An 8,670-nucleotide genomic window follows, 5' to 3' on the forward strand; every position below is an offset into this window, starting at 1 on the left:
GTTTCTAGATTTTTTGATGATGGCCATTCTGACCGGTGTGAGATGATTCCTTCACTCCTTTTACTGATACACTCACATTATCCACTTAATGGGTATTTCTGTTTTGAAAGACACCTACCTCCTGATGGCAGTTCAATACATAACCATGGGTTTCCAAATATTACCAAAAAATATTTTAGTTATAACTGAACCTTATTCTGCCACTTAACCTTTTAAGCTCATATTTATTTACCATCCTGTGTAGTAGAAAATATTCTTCAAGCTATGAAACTAAAAAAAATAAAGATTAAACTAAATTTGTACTGTTTACTAAACTTTCTCTGGCTTATCTGCCATGTCATTTAGGTTAGGGAAAAAATGCTGTGGTGATTTGCCTTTTTAAGTCTTTTGGTGCCAATTAATTACAGGGAAAACCTTTTCTTTCTATAAAACATTCTATCATTGAAGATGTCACCTTTCAGGCAATCTTCCTCCAATCTTAGGTGAATAAAATTAAAATTGAAAATAGACAATATCTGTTTTTTGAAAAATTCCAACATGCATGTGTTAAGACATGTTTTAGGATATTGGCTTCAATTTTTTAAAGATGAAACATAATGAATAAATATAACTAAATTCATCCATTTTGATTGACTAAGTCATAATCTCGATGGGACATTTCTACATGCTTAAGAATCTCCCAGAGGAAAGGAAGATAGTAATGTTTCTTCAAGAACTTATCCTCAGATCCTTAGTACATCCTGTGTAGTGAGAAGCAACTAGTGTTCCGGAAGCCACAAGCAGCTGACTTTGCTTTCAGAGATGCGCCTCAATACTGAGTACAGAAGGAAAGATTCAAAAGCTACCTCCAGGGCTTCCCTGGTGGCGCAGTGGTTCAGAGTCCGCCTGCCGATGCAGGGGACACGGGTTCGTGCCCCGGTTCGGGAAGATCCCACATGCCGCAGAGCGGCTGGGCCCGTGAGCCATGGCTACTGGGCCTGCGCGTCCAGAGCCTGTGCTCCGCAATGGGAGAGGCCACAACAGTGAGAGGCCCGCGTACCGCAAAAAAAAAAAAAAAAAAAAAGATTCAGTAGCCCAAGTCAGGTATACAAGATGATGACTAAGTTTCCCTAACCTGAGGGTAAAATAAAATTGCAAAGTCACCTCTCTAGCAAGTCACAGTGACCACTTGCTGACTAGATCCATTCCAGGAATGCCCCAGTAGAAACTGCCTGTGACCTCTACTGGTTACTGTTGACTATAAGAGATGGGGGAGGATAGATTCTTCTTTCTCCACGACTGGGAAGACAACCACTCTGCCTTACAATCTTAATATAAGAGACTCCAAAACATATATAATAATATTCATGCTAAGTGCCTCTTCGGGTAAAAGTGGCCATCTATAATTTAACAGTCTTCCTGGGCATATATCTTCTTAAGAATAAAAGGTAGCCGCACATGAATTTGCCCTTTTAATATGGTGCTCTATTAAGATATTCCATCGTTGCACATATACAAGCATAGGTAAGTTGGAGAGTTTGGACAATTTCAAATATTTTTGAATGTCATCTTATCACTTAGTATTGTAGTTATTACTGACAAGATCATAGTAAAATTACAACACCTGACCAACTCCTTCCATTTTCTTTTAGACACAATTTCTTATCTAAAAGCTTGGGACAGGGTGCCTGAATGTCTATACCATCTCATATATTCTATTCCTTAAGAGAAGAGAAAAATGCACGTATAGCTTAAACTGGACAAGAACAAAGCAAAACTCAGAGCAAAGTAAGAGATTTTAGTATTGCAGGCACTGGTCTTGAGTCCTACACTGTTAGGCTAGATAACTTCACAGTGATTATATAGGTGTAATTACCAGTTAGAAGTCCGATGAAAAAGTGCAAGGCCACCGATGTCAACGCACTTTCAAAATGCTGGTTGGAGGATACGGAATTAACACTGATGACTCTGGTTGTGTTTGCCTTAAGTGCTGGGTCAGGTCACCGCTGTACATCAATCAGCCCCACCTCCAAGTATCCAAGAATGGCTGTGGAACTTTGATTGACCCTCCAGTGAGGCAGTGGGATTCCTAAACCAAAGTAAACCCTGCAGCCTATATTTGCCAAGCTCTCCAGCTTGAAAATAAGCTGCTCTTCCCCCTGGTTCTTTCCTTAAAAAAAGAAACAATTACTCTGTGACATTTAAAAGAACACAGAAGCAACTCCTTCTCCAGGGATATCCCTACTTATTTTCTCATAGCAATTCCCTTGACTCTTTTCATCCTTCGTCTTTGTTTAGGACATTACAGTCTTCCTAGGAACCACATAACAACATGCACACTGGTCTTTAGGATAAGAAACAAAGCATCAGGGAATATTCTAGTTTGTGGAAAGCTGGAGATGCTAGGAACGTTGGGCACGGTCTTGCAAAATGAGCAAGTTCAAGTTTATGATAGTTATGACATTCTTTTGCCATGTAAGATTAGCAATATTTGGTGAGTATGCTATTATATTTGCAACTCATTAGAATAAAGAAACTAAGACAAAAATAAAGATATTCTAAAAGCAAATCAAGCCATTACAGTATATGCTACATTAGACAAAAAAATGTATGATTTTCTCCATATCTCTTAAGGTAATAATTCTGTAAAGGTTAAAGTTGATGACATGCATCCTCATACACACACACACACACACACACACACACACACACACACACACACATACTCAATGAATATTCATGATGTGGCCACTGTGCCTAGAATCCTGTCACAAAGAAGAAGAAAGCATGATCCCTACAGGAAGGTTTTCTGTAATGAACTTCAAACACTCGCATATAAAATGCAATGAGGGAGTACTGAATACTTTTAATCTACCATCTCGAAATGGGCAGCTACCCTAGTTGTGAATATTCATTCTAGAACTGTTTACTTAGTGTGTAATCAAAATCTGTAATTTAGTTATCTTTATCTCCTAAAATCTGGAAATTTTCATAATAAATGTAACAATGAGGTTTTTACTGCTGGAATTAATGGTCTCAAAGATTTACGAATTGGCTAGAAATATTACTGGCCTAAGTCTCTACCCTTACATTATAGGCTATAAAAACCCACTAAGCCCAGTTCAGAAATGGCCCATTGTCCAGCTCTTGATTTCAGGGCATTCCTGGTTGCCTGACTGGGACTGGATGGTTAGCTGAATTCTGTAGTTAGTATGTTAAGTCTGTGCCTCTGAGGAATCTTCCATGCAAGAACTACTGGGATACTTAAAAGGACTGGGTGGGGACTTCACAGAGCACATGGAGCAGGTTGGGTTCCTGCTGGCTACTTAACTCCTTCCATCAGAAGTCAATTCTGAGAAGGTTTCTCTGTAGCTGTCTTTCGAAGAGATCTATAGCTCACCCTACTGTTGTTTATTGGAAGCTACCAATATTTACCAAGATAACCCAATAACAGCGTGTGCCCAAATTGGCTTGGATAGTTTAGCAACGCTTACCTTCAAGGAGGTCATAGTTTAGAGGTGTAGCTCAGACACAGAGGACAATTCTACATAAAGATTCCAGTGTAAACAGCCACAAGTCTCCAGGCTCACAGGACATTCACATTTACTCAGATATAAATAGCTGTGACTGTTAGTTCAAAGACCTTTTACCCACTTCCATGTATGACACATTTTTTCTCTCTCTCGTTTGTGACCTTTATGCTACAAAATGTGAAGGAATTTTAAGAATCATCTAGTCTTAATCACTTAGCAGATGAAGCTTCAGAGGTCTGGGGAAATGCTCTTTTTACACTGCCCTAGTGGCAGTTAAAAAAAAAAACTCCTCAGCTAGAATATTGCTCTCTTTTTCTCCTTTTCACATATCTTGTCCCAGGATCTGGCCTGATATTTGCTAATGTATTACTTTAGTTTTTTTGTGTATGTCATTGTACTCTGTTCTTCTTCAGCAGTGCTAGTCAGTTTAATATTAATTTCCTGGATAATTGGAATAATTTACAACTCTTCGATTCCCACACACTGTACCCTGTTACTAGAGTGAAGTTAGTTTTTTTAAATTATTCTGGTTCCAATGCTCTTTTGGCTTTTTAAATTTTACTTTGTTTTAAATACGTTTTTTAAATTATTTAAATTAAATTATTAAATATAAAAGTAGAATACTATTTCTTCTCCCTTATAAGGACAACTTGAAAAGTTCTAAGAAAGGATAAGGGGGAGGACAAATATTTGTTAACATATTATCATGCTAAATGCTTCCATGTCATTATTTAAGTCTACAAAAAATTCTGTAGGGCTTCCCTGGTGGTGCAGTGGTTGAGAGTCCGCCTGCCAATGCAGGGGACACGGGTTCGTGCCCCGGTCCGGGAAGATCCCACATGCCGCGGAGCAGCTGGGCCCGTGAGCCGTGGCCGCTGGGCCTGCACATCTGGAGCCTGTGCTCCGCAACGGGAGAGGCCACAACAGTGAGAGGACCGCGTACAGCAAAAAAAAAAAAAAAAAAATTCTATAATTAGGTATTGTTAACCACATTTTTACAGAGGGCATAACTGACAAAGAAAATTAGAAAAATTAGATAAATGCTAAGATTTCCAGGATTTGTATGAAATAGGTCACCTTGGGTTTATGTATCCAGGTGACAAGTAATATCAAAGATTAGTCAGAAGACATAAGGATGCATGATCATGTAAGGCATTTTCTTGCCCATATCTAAATCCTTACCTTGTGTCAATATAAATCTCCCAGCAAATGCATTGTGCTATGCTACTGTGATGTTTCAGAATTATTTTCATTTTTTTCATATGCAGATTATAGTTAAAATAACTCATTTGTTCACAAAATTACTCAATTTAATAAACTATTCCTCCTTGTACTAGATATTTCTGGGTCCAGAAATTATGAAAATAAAATAAATAAAACTCTAGCTTCATGGAATGACAGATAGACATATAGAAAAATTATTATAAAATCAAACAATAGATGGTCTAACGGAAGGTTTATGGTACAGTGGAAAACCTACAGAGCGGGGAGGTTTTAGAAGGAGAGATGACAAACTTCTCAGAGAACCTGATATTCCAGCTTCTTCCTCAAGCATGAGTCAGAGAACAATTAACCATGTATTGGCTAACACAGAGAACACACTGGCTAACATAAAGGCAGAGAATATTTCTCCATCTTTTGAAGGATACAGGAGTTTCTACCAGAAGCCAGTGACTTCAAGGAAGAAAATGTGAAAAGTTGCTGTGGCAACATCAAAATATATAAGATTAGAGGAAATTCAATGCAAATGAATTGAGTGTCTGCTATGTCCAGGCACTGTTAGGGAAAAAAATGTAGTTTCACCTTAAAATTTAAAAGAAATTTGTATTAAACTACCAAAAGTTATAATCTTTTATTGCATAAAAACAGTACAAGTAAGAACTAAAAATTCTGCTTCAAAGCACAAAAATTTTACCCCATACGGAAAAAAGAAGAAAACCATACTGGATGCATTTTACAAGCATCTTTGTTTATGTTACTATCTGGTGCCTATATAGATAAAGAAAGGCTCATTTAAATTTAGAAAATGAAAGCAAATATGTTGACTGTTATAAAAAAAAACCTACCAGTTTAATTTGAAAATGATGGAGATTAAAAGTAAAGGTGTATACATAACTTTGGAAGCACTTCAATGATTTTTAAATTGAAAACTAGTCAGACTAAATGTATCAACGGTAAGTGTTTAAGGTAGTTACAGATTTCTTTGCTGTATTAAGTAATGTAAATTTTAAAAAAGATCTTAGTATGTCTCTATGTCTCTTATTATAGATAAAACTTATCACCTTACTATGAATGTTAGGGATTAGAGAAAGCAAACATTCATACTCAGGGCTAAGGAAATAAGAAACCTGAGGTTGTATAAATACTAATTCACAATAAGATAGAAAATTAATAATGCATTCTTATTTAAAAAAAAATAAACCTGGGGGAAATTTATTTCCATTTGAAAGCACAGAGGAAAAATATTTTAAAATAAAAATTTCTTGCTTCTTCTATTTTTCACCATAAAACTTTCTGAAAATATGTAGAGCCTAGATTGTAGCACTATGTCATGGAAGTTGGCTATTTGGAAGTACTGCTTTTCCTCTAATCTCCTTTATTCCCCTCACTTTAAAAGTTTTTTCACAATCTCAGATCACTCATTTTAAAATGGGCTCTACAGGTACCACCCAATTATAATGCTTTCTGATTATATTCACTTCCAAACTCTACTAACCTTACCAGACTCAGAGGCAACATGAGGACAGCACACTCTCTCCATGTGTAACCCTCTCTCTGGCGTCTGTTAGGCAGTTTGTCCTGGAGTCTCTCCCTCTTCTCTATTGCTCAACTGGATTAAGTAAGAAGCAGCAGAGGTTTGCTCTTGCCTATCTAATAGGTAACTCCCAGAGTCCCTGGGGGCAGGGAGTGGACTCTTCTTGCCTTGAAATTCACTGAGCTTCAATGTCTAAACTCACAAATCAATGTTCAGGTACATGGGCAACCTCATAGATTGAGACAACAGGTCAAATAATTATTTAAGTCTAACTGTAAATACAACCTAAATGGTATCTTGTGTCCTTTCCTCCTTTAGGCTAAGTGTAACCAAAGCTATTTCTGGCGAGTACTTTTAAAAGTCATTGAACTTATCTCCAGAATCTGTCTGGAGGGCAGTTGACACACTTGTTGCGTGTTGACTGACTTTTAAAATAACCACATCACCATTTTTATTCCTTGGAATATCACTTGGCATTTAATGTGTGAAATGATAATCTTATTAGAAGCTCATTTTTTGAAAAACCCAAATTATGTCATGTTATACATATGGCTGACACTGAGGGTACTTACCATAGGCCAGACGCCATTCTAAGGACTCTATATGGATTATCTAAATTAATCTTCATAAAAATGACTTGAAATAAGAATTACTGTTTTGCTAATATTACAACTGGCAAAAATACTAAAGCACTGAGAGGCAAAAGGACTGAGAGGTTAAGTAAACTGCTCAAGGTCAAAGAGTGCTGAGCTACTATGGTTGTATCAATTAGGATGCTTTTGTCTGCAAGTAACATAATACTCCAATAAAGTAGATCAGAACATAGTGGGAACTACTCTACTTGTCAAGTAATAAATATTAGGAAATAATTATCAGCTTCCAAAATGCTAGCTTTTCTCCAAAGCAGCCATTTTACAATATTGGGCTGTCATACCATCTTGATAATACAGTTATTCGCTCAGATTGCACATACATGTGTATGTATATGCAATCAATGCTAAACAAAGACCGTAGAAATGCCACCACCTCTCCTGTCACCTAGAGGGGTATATTTCTTTAAAGGGAGAAAAAAATTACATGTTAAGTTTTCAAAATCAAATCAAAGTTCAAAATAAAAATCAAGTCGAAGTTTCCATCACTCCCAGAAAACAGAATTGTCTATCCTGACAAAGGGAATGTGAAATATAAAATTAACTAATCTAGAACAAAGAAAAGTTATCATGGTTACCTGATAAACCATGAAAACCCATGGAAGGGTTTTCCATTTGTTTTGGCAAGAAAGAAACTTTGGGGATGGCTGTATATTACTGAAATGGAAATGAGTGTTATAGTCATAGACTCAGGTCTGCAAAAATGAAATTTCATTTTACCTCAAGCCTCCGTTCTGCCTGATCCAGCATAATTTAGTCACTTTTAAGAAACTTTTCATTTTTGATATTTCTCAGTCATTTCAAGTTTAAAACTGTGTTATATTTTTCTCAATAGGTGCTATTTTCAGAGGAGGAGATGAGAACACAGAGCATGCCCTCTCTAAATTTGTGGCTATAACCTTCCCTCATCCTGGCCTTGAGCACTTTGCAGGTGATGGCTCTTTTTCTCAGCTGACCTGCACAAACGTCAAGGGTCTTAAGCTCAGTGTTGGGGTCCCAGGGGCTCCACAACACATAACTGCCTACACACCACACACAGCCCAGGATACTCCACTGCTCTGGTGCCATGACTGATGCAGTGTTTTCCGAGGCTTCTCTCTGAGCGACACTTCCACTCTGAGATCCTCACACTTGTGGGGTGAAAGGGGAGAAAGAACTTGCCTTCAGGAGTGAGTCTGCAGCGGGGCAGATCACAGCAGCTCTCTGGGATTTATTCACATCTAGGCTCCCACGTTCTCACTTCTATCCAAGCTTATGGCCATTTTATCTTTTTTAGGACAGTGTTGGAAAATAGCGGTTTCAAGTTGACCATAACTATTTTCCAAGTCTTCATTAAAACCAAATAGTAACATAATGTCAGTTCCTTGTCTCCACTAAAAGTCCTCCCTCAATTTGCTACTTCATATCTTGCAGTTAAAAAAGAGCATGAAGTGGGAGGAACAAAACCATATGGATTAATACCTCACAATATCATTTTATCGTAGTATAAAAACTATAAATTCTGGGAAACAAACACATGATAGAAGTTTAGCTAAGAAAGAGATCAATGGGACTAAATTCCTAAGAATATGGTCACAGAACTCTTAGATCCTTAATCTTCCCTAGAAGATTAGTTAAATGTGAAAAAGTAGAAGGAAGTGGGATTCTCAGCTGTAAAATTAGATAATCACATAAAGCATTTAGAAATGTAACTGGGATGTTTGAAAAAAGGCATGTGCACAAGCTAAGCCTGGTGTGCCATGAAGGTTCATAT

At 37.3% G+C, this 8,670-nt stretch overlaps 1 protein-coding gene across 2 annotated transcripts in view; it reads right to left on the reverse strand.

The window, feature by feature from the left end:
- LOC113629414 (platelet glycoprotein 4) overlaps positions 1 to 6,327 on the reverse strand; it is a 61,796-nt gene extending 55,469 nt beyond the window's left edge. Inside the window, exon 1 of one of the 2 annotated variants that reach the window (XM_027123791.1) lies at positions 6,234 to 6,327. The gene's annotated coding sequence lies outside the window, so the exon portion shown is untranslated. Of the gene's footprint in view, positions 1 to 6,228 lie in introns of both variants that reach the window. The other variant, XM_027123792.1, reaches the window with a different exon arrangement.
- Between the last annotated feature and the right edge of the window lie 2,343 nt (positions 6,328 to 8,670).

Source organism: Aethalodelphis obliquidens, unplaced genomic scaffold (genome assembly GCF_003676395.1).
Source record: "Aethalodelphis obliquidens isolate GAN/ISIS:26980383/991018 unplaced genomic scaffold, ASM367639v1 scaffold27, whole genome shotgun sequence".
Lineage (NCBI taxonomy): Eukaryota > Metazoa > Chordata > Mammalia > Artiodactyla > Delphinidae > Aethalodelphis > Aethalodelphis obliquidens.